The 11,286-nt window shown below is 38.6% G+C and overlaps 2 non-coding genes across 2 annotated transcripts; both read left to right on the top strand.

The window, feature by feature from the left end:
• The first annotated feature begins 3,041 nt into the window (after positions 1-3,041).
• Positions 3,042-3,148, top strand: LOC121228665 (small nucleolar RNA R71). The gene has a single exon (XR_005926240.1). It is a non-coding gene; the product is annotated as a small nucleolar RNA R71 (small nucleolar RNA).
• A 4,275-nt stretch (positions 3,149-7,423) lies between these two features.
• LOC121228445 (small nucleolar RNA R71) lies at positions 7,424-7,530 on the top strand. The gene has a single exon (XR_005926021.1). It is a non-coding gene; the product is annotated as a small nucleolar RNA R71 (small nucleolar RNA).
• The last annotated feature ends 3,756 nt before the right edge of the window (positions 7,531-11,286 follow it).

The following is an 11,286-nucleotide window of genomic DNA, read 5'->3' as shown; positions in this document are numbered from 1 at the left end:
GAGGGGTCAAAGTAAAATGAAGACAAATTTTAAATAAAAACCATAATTTCAGCCACAACTACTAAAACTAACTAAAACAATAAGTTCAATGGCATACTTTTGTGGCACTAGCATGGTGATATGAGTAAAAATGGCCAAGAAATTAATGGAGATATACAGAGCATAAATTTAGCACATGGCATGAGTTGTAATGGTAAATAACAAAAAAACAATTGAAAACTATGAATATTGATTTAGAATAGGCGAGTAAGGCATGAGAGTTTCATAAAAAATATGTCATAGGGAATGAATGATAACTAATCTTAAAAGAAATGAAACTTGAATGATAGCATAATGCGAGATACATGAAGATTATAGCATTAAAAATGCGTGGAGTTAAAGGTAAAAGAGTGAACGAACGCTAAAAAATGGAAGAATAAGCGTCAAGAATGAAGTTAAAAGCGGTGCACGGGCGTGGCGGAGAGGGCATGTAGACTTGCAGCAGCTAGGGCTAGGGTTTTTGGGTGAAGAAGACAATAAATAGTGCAGCCTATTTATAGATTTTGGGTCACACGGCCAGGTAACACACCTGTGTTCCCCAATTTCAGCCTATGTGATTCGCGAATTTTGAGTTTGGGCACGTCTGACATTTAGTACACACCCGTGTTCCTTGGGAGTGTGGGTGCACATGGCCGTGTCACATAGCCGTGTCTGGCATTGTTCACTTCTCCCACACTCGTGTATGTAGACCCATGCTCGTGTCAATCTAACAGGTTTGACCACGAGTGCTAGACACGGGCGTGTCGCATGCCCGTACTATTTTAACAAGATCACCCACGATTCTTTCACACGGTCGTGTCGCACACCCGTGTTGTTTTGGCAGGTTCAACCATGGCCATGTATCACGGCCGTGGCATTTTATCGCAGCCCGTGTTTGGGAAAATCGTTGCCCTATTTTCACAAGGCCTTAAGCACGCCCGTGTGATTGGCTCTGTCTCTGTGGAAAACCTGTATTCAAGATCTCCGTTAGTAAGTTAGGTGTTGAAGACTAAATTTTAAAGAAGTTAATACAGTTAGTGCTCGAGTTGGGATGACTTACCTCGAGGAGTTTATACTACTCATTCCTGCTATCATTCTCATCAAAATAAGGTTTCAGACTGGTGTTGTTTACCTTAAAAGTGTCAAACTTAGGATGACTTACCTCGACTGTACCGAAGGGGAAAATGCCAAGTACCGTAAGAGGGATTTCTTCATTCGGTGTGGTAGTGACAATGTGAGGATCTGCAGCATCTAATAAGACTTTATCTCCAACCTTAAGTTGATGTAGCAAGGTGTTGAGCTTGTTATGGCGTAGTTCTGGTTTGTCATGCGTTCTTGGTGTATGCGTCCGCCATTCATCTAGCTCCTCGATTTGTAGCCTTTGTTCTTCATGAATAGGTCCTCTACCATTGCTTGAGAATGGCTCAAGTACTTCCTTCAAACTCATTTCCTGTAAAGTAGGTTGCACCATATTGTCAGTTTTAGTAGAATGGGTTAAACGATCACCTTCAATTTCTGATGTGTTACCAGAATTGCGAGCTTGAAGGGTGATTGTTTCATCTCCCACACGGAGTGTGAGTTCACCTGTGCCAACATCAATGATTGTTTTAGCAGTTGCTAAAAAAGGCCTTCCTAGAATTAAAGGATTGTTGCTATCCTCTTCTATGTCTAGAACAATAAAGTCCACGGGAAATATAAATTTATCGATTTTAACTAGCACATCTTCAATAATACCCCTAGGAAATCTTATAGTTTTATCTGCTAATTGAATGCTCATCCTAGTCTGTTTGGGTTTCCCAAGACCTAATTGTTTGAACATTTTGTAGGGCATGACGTTAATACTAGCCCCTAAATCAGCTAATGCATTATTAACATCTAAACTACATATTAAGCACGGAATTGTAAAACTCTCTTGATCTTTTAATTTGTTCGGTAGCTTATTTTGCAGAATAGTTGAGCAAATTGCGTTTACCTCCACATGCGACACCTTGTCCAACTTCCGCTTATTTGCTAAAAGCTCATTTAAAATTTTCTTTGTGTTTTGCATCTGTGATAGAGCTTCAATAAATGGTAAGTTAATGTGTAATTTTTTTAATAGTTTAAGGAATTTACCAAATTGTTCATCTGAGTGGTCTTTCCTTGTCGCGTTGGGGTATGGCACATGAGATTTATATTTGACATTCACTGATTTGTTTTTATTATGACCTACCTCACCTTAGCCTCTACTTACCATAGTTTCTTGCCTCGGTTCTGGCTCAAGCTCAACGAATCCTTCGTCATCTTGAACATTAATCGCGTTGAGTTGTTCCCTTCGGTTGGGTTCAGTGTTACTTGGCAAGCTACCTTGTGGTCGTTCGGAGATTAGTTTGGAAAGCTAGCCTATCAGAGTTTCAAACCCTTGGATCGATGCTTGTTGATTTTTAAGTGCTGTCTTGGTGTTCTGAAAATGAGCTTCTGACACCGATATAAACTTTGAGAGCATATCTTCTAGGTTTGGCTTCTTTTCCTGTTGGTAGGGTGGTTGTTGGTAGCCTGGAGGTGGTCTCTGATTTCCTTGGCCTCCCCATGAGAAATTTGGGTGGTTCCTCCAACCTGCATTGTAAGTGTTACTATATGGATTGTTTTGAGATCGAGAATTATTACCCATGTAATTTAACTGCTCGTTATCCATGTTGTGGCCATAAGGTTGGTATTCCGAATTGCTTGATCGACCTCCACTTGCTTCGCACTGCATTACTGGGTGAACCTGTGAAGAACTAAGAAAATCATCAATTTTCTTATTCAAGAGTTCTACCTGATTAGAGTGTATGGTGACCTAATCGACGTTATAAACACCGACTGTTTTTGTTGGCTTTGTCCTTGTGACTTGCCACTGATAGTTATTCAGTGACATCTCCTCTATAAACTCATAAGCATCTTCAGGTGTTTTATTATTGATGGTTCTGCCAGCAGCTGCGTCAACCATTTGTCGAGTCAAAGGATTCAAGCCATTATGGAATGTTTGAACTTGAAGCCAAAGCGGTAACCCATTGTGAGGGAACCATCTCAGTAAGTCCTTGTATCTCTCCCATGCATCATAAAGAGTTTCTAAGTCCATCTGCACAAACGAAGAGATATCATTACGTAATTTGGTCGTTTTAGCCGGCGGGAAATATTTTAATAGAAATTTTTCGGTCATTTGTTACCAAGTAATGATTGACCCTTGTGGTAATGAGTTCAACCACTGTTTAGCTTTGTTTCTCAATGAAAAAGGGAATAACCGAAGATGAATGGAATCATCAGAAGCACCATTAATTTTAAAGTATTGCATAGTTCCAAGAAGTTTGCTAAGTGAGCGTTGGGATCCTCCTCCTGCAAACCATCAAACTGAACAAATTGTTGTATCATTTGAATAGTGTTAGGTTTGAGTTCAAAAGTATTTGCAGCTACAACAGGTCTAACTATGCTCGATTCAGTTCCTGTTAAAGAAGGTTTAGCATAATCATACATAGTGCGTGGAGTATGATTTTGGTTAACCGCAATTACAGGAGGTAGCTGATTGTCTTGGTTTTCAACCATCTCTTCGGTTAGGGGTTGAGTATCGTCCTCTTGCTCGTTCTCTGTGTATCTTAAGCTTCGCCTTATTTCTCTTTGGTTTCTACGAAATGTGTGATTGATTTCTTCGTAAAAAAGGAGTGGTCCTGACAGGTTTCTTCTAGTCATAAACTATTAAAACCTGCCAAGAGAAAGAAAAAGTAAATTAATAAATAATAATAATAAAATTAAATTAAATTGCAAGAAAAATAAATGGCTAAAGTAATAAAAATTAAGCGTTCCTAATATCTTAGTTCCCCGGCAACGGCGCCAAAAACTTGATCGCAATTTTCGTGACAGGTTAGTTTTAAATATTTATAATTAATCATTTTTGAAACTAACTATTATCGCGATGCAGGCAAGTGTACCTATCGAACAGTAGTATAGTTTTAGCAAGACCGGATTGTCAAACCCAAAGGAACTAAAACTACTAGTAATGACTTTCTTTTTATTATCTAGCCCAAGAATAAGGGGGTTTTGTTTTAACTAACTAATTAACTAATCTAAAAATTCACAGAGAATGGAGTTGGGGGATTACTTTTGGAAAATGATTGAATTAAGAAAATACCTAAGGAAAAATCCACCTAGACTGTACTTGTTATTCTGGCTCTGAATCGGACGATTTATTCATTTAACTTGTTCCGTAGAGATCCCTAAGTTATGTTATTATCCCTATTCAAGACTAATAACGTCTAATTCCTAGATTGGATAATTGAGACTTTTCTCTAATTAACACTCTAGGGTTGCATTAACTCGATCTATGGATCCCCTTATTAGGTTTCACCCTAATCCGACAAAATCTTGTCACCCTATGTCTAGGCGCGCAAACAACTCCGCTTAATTATGACAAATGTACTCTTAGACAGGGTCTATTCCTCCTCTGAATAAGGGCTTATCTTGAATTAGTATCCTGGGATATCAAAACAAGAATTAAGAACACATATTAAGAACAAGTTAAATATTTATCATACAATTCAGAAAATAATAAAAAGATTCGTCTTAGGTTTCATTCCCCTTAGGTATTTAGGGGATATAGTTCATATCTAAAAAGGAAAACATCTCAAAAGAACAATGAATACAAAACATAAAGGAAACCCAAAACTTCTGAAGGAAAATTGAGGGGAGATCTTTAGTCTTGATGGTAACTCCGGCTTCGGAGATGGGTCAATCAGCTTCCTTCGAGTAATTCCTTCCTTCCTCTCCATGTTCTCCCTTTTTCTCTTCCTTTAAGGCGTATTTATAGGCTTTAGAATGCCTAAAAACCCTCAAAATTAGCCTTTCTGAATTGGACTCAACTTGGGCTCGGTAAGGAAACACCTGTGTGAATCGTGCTTCAAATTTGCCAAATTGACACGGCCGTGTGCTCTGCCCGTGTGAGGAAGTCCAGGACGTGTTGATTTCGTACTTTGGCCTATTTTCTCCGTTTTTGGCCTGTTTCTAGTTCCTTTCGCTCTCCTATGCTCTCCTAAGTATAAAACATGAAATTAAAGCATTAGAAACATCGAATTTACCAATTTTAAGGGAAAATCATCCATAAAATGCATTAGGCATGGGGTAAAAATATGTACATATTATGGTTTATCAGAAATCACAGAAAAGAAATTTGGGGAAAATACTTTTTGGAAAACTCAATTGATTAAGACAATACCTAAGGACAAATCCACCTAGACTTCACTTGTTATTTGACCCTGAATCGGATGATTTATTCATTCAACTTGTTCTGTAGAGATCCCTAAGTTATATTATTATCTTTCTCGAGACTAACAACGTCTAACCCTAGATCGAATAATTGAAATCTCTTTCTAATTAACACCCTAGGGTTGCATTAACTCGATCTATAGATCCCCTTATTAGGTTTCACCCTAATCCGACAAAATCTTGTCACCCTATCTCTAGGCACGCAATTAACTCCGCTTAATTATGATAAAATAACTCTTAGACAGGGTCTATTCCTCCTCTGAATAAGAGCTTAACTTGAATCAATATCCTGAAATATCAAAACAATAATTAAAAACACATAATTAAGAACAAGTCAAATATTTATCATACAATTCAGATAATAATAACAAGATTCGTCTGAGGTTTCATTCCCCTTAGGTATTTAGGGGTTTTAGTTCATGCTAATGAAAGAAAACATCTCAAAAGAATAAAAATATCAAAACATAAAAAAACCCAAAACTCCTGAGGGAATTTGAAGGGAGATCTTCAGTCTTGATGGTGAATCCTACTTCTGAGATGGATCGGTTGGCTTTACTTGAGCAATTCCTTACTTCCTCCTGTGCCTTCTCCCCGTCTAAGTGCCTCCTTAGGTGTTTAAATAGACTTCGGAATGCCTTAGAGCCCTCAAAATTGGCCTTTTCAAAATTGGACTAAACTTGGGCTTGGCAGGAACATGCCCGTGTGACACGCCTATGTGTGATTGCTTAAGGCTGTGGTCAAGGCTGTTAAATGGGTACGGGTGTGTGATCTACCCATGTAAATCGTGCTTTGACCTTGCCAAAGGGACACAGCCGTGTAGTCTGCCCGTGTGAGGAAGTCCAGGCCTTGTTGATTTCGTACATTGGCCCATTTTCTCTGTTTTGGCCCGTTTCTCGTTCCTTTCCTAAGTAAAAATTAAGGCATTAGCAGCATCAAATTCACCAATTTTAAGCAAAAATCATCCATAAAGCGTACTAAGCATGGGATAGAAATATGTATAAATTATGGTTTATCAAATACCCCCACACTTAAGTATTTGCTTGTCCTCAAGCAAAATCCTCAACTCATAATCAAAATAAATTCTTCTCAACTTATAATTTCAAGCGATAATATCTCAATATAATCCATAGGTAATCATACATTGAAAATTCAATTGAAAGAACATCAAAGTGCTTTAATAAATAGTAAGTTAATATGTAGTTTCTTTAAAAGTTTAAGGAATTTACCAAATTTTTCATCTAAGTGGTCTTTCCTTGTCGCATTGGGTTTTGGCACACAAGGTTTATATTCTGGACTTACCGATTTTTGTTCGTTTTGGCCTACCTCATTCTTACCTTCTCTTACCACCGGTTCTGGCCTTGGTTTTGCCACTAACCCTTCCTCATCTTGAGTAGCAATTGCGTTGAGTTGCTCCCTTGGGTTAGATTCACTGTTACTTGGCAGGCTACCTTGTGGTCGTTCGGAAATCAACTTGGCGAGCTGTCCAATCTGAGTTTTAAGCCCCTAGATTGATACTTGTTGATTTTTGAGTACCATCTCGGTATTCTAAAACTGAGTCTTTGACACCGAGATGAATTTGGTTAGCATCTCCTCAAGGTTTGGCTTTTTCTCCTACTGGTATGGTGGTTGCTAAAAGCCTGGAGGGGGTGGTGGTTTCTGATATCCTTGGCCTCCCCATGAAAAATTTGGGTGATTCCTTCAACCTGCATTGTAAGTATTGCTATAAGGATTGTTTTGAGATCTAGGATTATTACCCATATAATTTAACTGTTCGTTCTCCATGTTGTGGCCAAAAGGTGGGTATTCTGAATTGCTCGATCCACCTCCATTTGCTTCGCACTGCATTACTAGGTGAACCTATGAAGAACTAAGAAAACGATCAATTTTCTTATTTAAGAGTTCTACCTGACTAGAGAGCATGGTGACCGAATCGACGTTATAAACACCTGCTATTTTCGTTGGCTTTGTCCTCATGACTTGCCACTGATAGTTATTTAGTGACATCTCATCTATAAACTCATAAGCATCTTCAGGTGTTTTATTATTGATGGTTCTGCCAGCAGCTGCGTCAACCATTTGTCGAGTCGAAGGATTCAGGCCATTATGAAAAGTTTGAACTTGTAGCCAGAGTGGTAACCCATGGTGAGGGCATCGTCTCAAGAGATCCTTGTATCTCTCCCATGCATCGTAAAGTGTCTTTAAATCCATCTGCACAAAAGAAGAGATATCATTACGTAATTTAGCCATTTTAGCCGACGAAAAGTATTTTAATAGAAACTTTTCAGTCATTTGTTCCGAAGTAGTAATTGACCCTCGTGGTAATGATTCAACCACTGTTTAGCTTTGTTTCTCAATGAAAGATGGAATAACTGAAGGCGAATGGCATCATCAAAAACACCATTAATTTTAAATGTATCGCATAGTTCCAAAAAGTTTTCCAAGTGAGCGTTGGGATCTTCTTCCTGCAACCTATCAAACTGAACAAATTGCTGTATCATTTGAATTGTGTTAGGTTTCAATTCAAAAGAATTTGCAGCTACAGCAGGTCTAACTATGCTCGATTCAGTTCCTGTTAAAGAAGGTTTAGCATAATCATACATAGTGCGCGAAGCAAGATTCTGATTTACGGGATTAACAGCAATCACAGGAGGTATCAGGTTTTCCTGATTTTCAGCCATCTCCTTGGTTTTGGTTTGATTATTGTCCTATTTCTCGTTCTCTATGTATCTTAAGCTTCGCCTTATTTCTCTTTAGTTTCTGCGAACTGTGCGATCAATCTCGCTATTAAACAGTAATGGTCCTAATAGGTTTCTCCTGGTCATAAACTAGAAAAACCTATCAGAAGAAAATAAATGAAGAGTTACAAAAGAAAATAAAAATTTAAATTTCAATAAAAGTAAAATGGCTAAAGTAATAAAAATCGAGTGTTCCTAATATCTTTACTCCCGAGCAACTGCACCAAAAACTTGATACGTGATATTCGTGACAGGTTTTAAATATTTATAGTGAATCATTCTTGAAACTAACTATTATAATGATGAAGGCAGGTGTACCTATCGAACAGTAGTATAGCTTTAGCAAGACCAGATTATCGAACCCAAAGGAACTATGTAACGCCCCAAATTTCCAGGAATTCTGTAAAGGTTATAAAATTTAAAATTCTGTGTTCTGCTTGTTATGTGTAGGATTAATCATGTTGGTGGGCCTCTAGAAGGCCCAAGCTTAGGATAAAACCCGGTAGTTTTAATTAATTTTAAATCTGTAGGGGAAAGGGGTTCTGATAAATTGGGCTTTTTAGGAATTATTTGTGAAAAATGGATCACAAGGAAGCAAGTGGTTAAATGGCATGTGACGCCACTGGGAAGGATGTTAGTGGCGTGTGGAAGCTTCGGGAGGACCCATGTTCAAGTCACAATGATAGCAAATTAAGTGATTAATTTTTTATGTACAGGAAAGGGAAGTAATCAAACTGAAATAAAAGTCTGTCAGGAAGAGTTTAAGAAGGTAAGGGAATTGAATAAGGATAAAGATAAGGGAGGAAATCTAGGAGCTGATCAAGGAGCAAGAGGTGGCCGGCCAAGGGACTCTAGCATGGGAAATTCGGCTAGGTATTGTAGTAGTGGGAATTTCGGCATTTGGGGTGTGTTGTGCCGAAATTCTGATCATCTTTTCTTCTCCTCTTTTCTTTATTTCTTTTTCTCCATCTACCTTCTTCTCTTCCTTCTCCATAGCCGAACCCTTCTATCTCTTTACTCTTCATCACATCCTTAATCTTTTTATTTTTAGCCTTATAAGTCGAACATCATAAAAAGCCAAAATCCCGAAAGCTTATTCTTATTGTGCCGATTTCTTATAACCAAAACCACATCTCTTCCCTTCATCATTTGTGGCCGATTCACCAGCCCTCTAAAACCTCAAGTTTTGACGACAAGACCATAGCAAGACCCTCTCATTTTACCTTTCTAAACACAAGTTGCAAAAAAAGCCGAAAAACCCCACATTAAAAGGGACTTGGCCGAATACTGAAGTCACTGAAATATCGACTTTTGTTATCATCTGAGGGCTTAGATCTACATCGGGATCGAGTGGGAAACTCATTGGAATCAGTCACTAAGGAATCGGGGGTAAGTCTTCGCCAAAACTTAGTCTTCTTACATATTTTAGGAAAAGCCGAAATCCCTAAAAGTTAGGGAAGTTATCGATTTGGACTTGTAACCCTGAGGGGTAGTAATAACTATTTTGTTTTGGTAATAGCGTGATTAAGAGGCGGTTGATCAAGGGCTTGGACAGGTGGAACGATCGGATCTTTGGAGTTAACCATATTTCGGTAGTAAGGTAAGAGCAATAAGGGTTTTAGGCATGTTTGGCCAAATGTGGTAAGGGACTATATACTCAATTTTATTTTGATATTTGGAGTAATATTAAGTGATTCAATTGTAGGCAGTTCGTGTGTAGATCTCGTCGAGGAAATCCCAAAAACAGGTGTGTAACTGACACCCTTTCATAGGCTAGATCGGCAAAAGCTGAAATGCTGAAAAACTGGTATTTTGGGCACTTGCGAGTGTGCGAATGCTCGTAAGACGTATGGGTAATTATTACTGGTAATCAAAAGTGATAAAACTGCAGTACGCGCGATTTCGTGCGTTTTGATATTTTGGGCTTAATGGGCCAAAACTGGGTTAATGGGCCAACGGGCCCAATTCAGTAAGAATGCTCGGTAAGTGTTTCTGGCTAAACGTAATGGCTACGATATGCATGAAAACCTTAGAAATAGTTAGATTTACTAGAATACCCCTATGTATGCAAAATTACCATTATACCCCTATGTGTGCAAAATGACCTTTATACCCCTAGGGTTAATTTTTTCTGAAAAGCATGAGGAATTAAATCTGTATGATGTATGCCATGAATGTATATCTGTTGCATGGGGACATGGGTTATATTATGGAGGAAGCGTCCTGGTGGCTATGCCACAAATTATCTGTTCTGGTGGCCCTGCCACATATATCTGTTCTGGTGGCACTGCCACAAAATATCTGTATCTGGTGACTCTGTCACATTTTCTATATCTAGCAGCCATGCTGCATATTTCTGTGGCGTGTAGCGGTTGGGTGGGTCGAGTAGTCTCCCCACATGGTGAAAGGATGGTATGGGGGTGTATGTGGTTGGATATGGTTGGGTTTCTGCATAAGCATGATATATATCTGTTCTGATCTGTTCTGGGCCTATGGGCTTTAATTTGAAATCTGTTCTGGGCTAAGGCCAACTTGTTTTAATTCTGTGGTTTGAACTAATTTAGGCTATGGTTGGGTTGAATTACACATTGAGTTTCCCAAAACTCACCCCTTATTTTCATTCTCGCAGGTAATCCTCAACCATAGTGGGCTTGGAGCTGTGAGGGATTCGAACTGGCCACATGTTTCTACGAACCTAGTTTCCTTCTGCTGAACTGGACGTCCTTTTAATTTCATTTATGGTTTTGGGTTTTAAGTGTAATAAGGCGCTTACTTATTTTTATGGTTTTGTTTTACTTTTATTATTTTATTTTACTATGATGAAAAAAACTATGATAACTAAGGAAAATGGATTAGCTTTAGGACGCGTTTTCAAAAACATTAAGGGATTTCAAAATAACACGATTACAAATAAGACTTCCGCTAAGCAAACGTTTTCAAACTTAATCATTTTCTTAAGATAGACATAACCAGATGGTTTTCTCAAAATTATACGAGTCGTTAAGGTGTGGCAATGGTGGTGTGCATGTCTAGGATTGGATCCGAAGGGAGCTTGGTACTTAAGCAGTCTGACGGACTCACCTCCTCTTCTTCCTGGTTTCCTACCTGGTGCACAGCTTCTATTCACCTTAACCTACTTTAAAAAGTATCTTTTACAACCCCAACTAAGTTTTCCAACTAAGTAAAACGGAACGTTTTGAACGCATCGATGTGGCGCACCGGATTCGGTCATAATGTCTAGGCCGGGTTTGGGGTGTTACAT

Source organism: Gossypium hirsutum, chromosome A04 (genome assembly GCF_007990345.1).
Source record: "Gossypium hirsutum isolate 1008001.06 chromosome A04, Gossypium_hirsutum_v2.1, whole genome shotgun sequence".
NCBI lineage: Eukaryota > Viridiplantae > Streptophyta > Magnoliopsida > Malvales > Malvaceae > Gossypium > Gossypium hirsutum.
The sequence above is the reverse complement of the archived record's forward strand: the minus strand, read 5'-3'. Positions and strand labels throughout refer to the sequence as shown.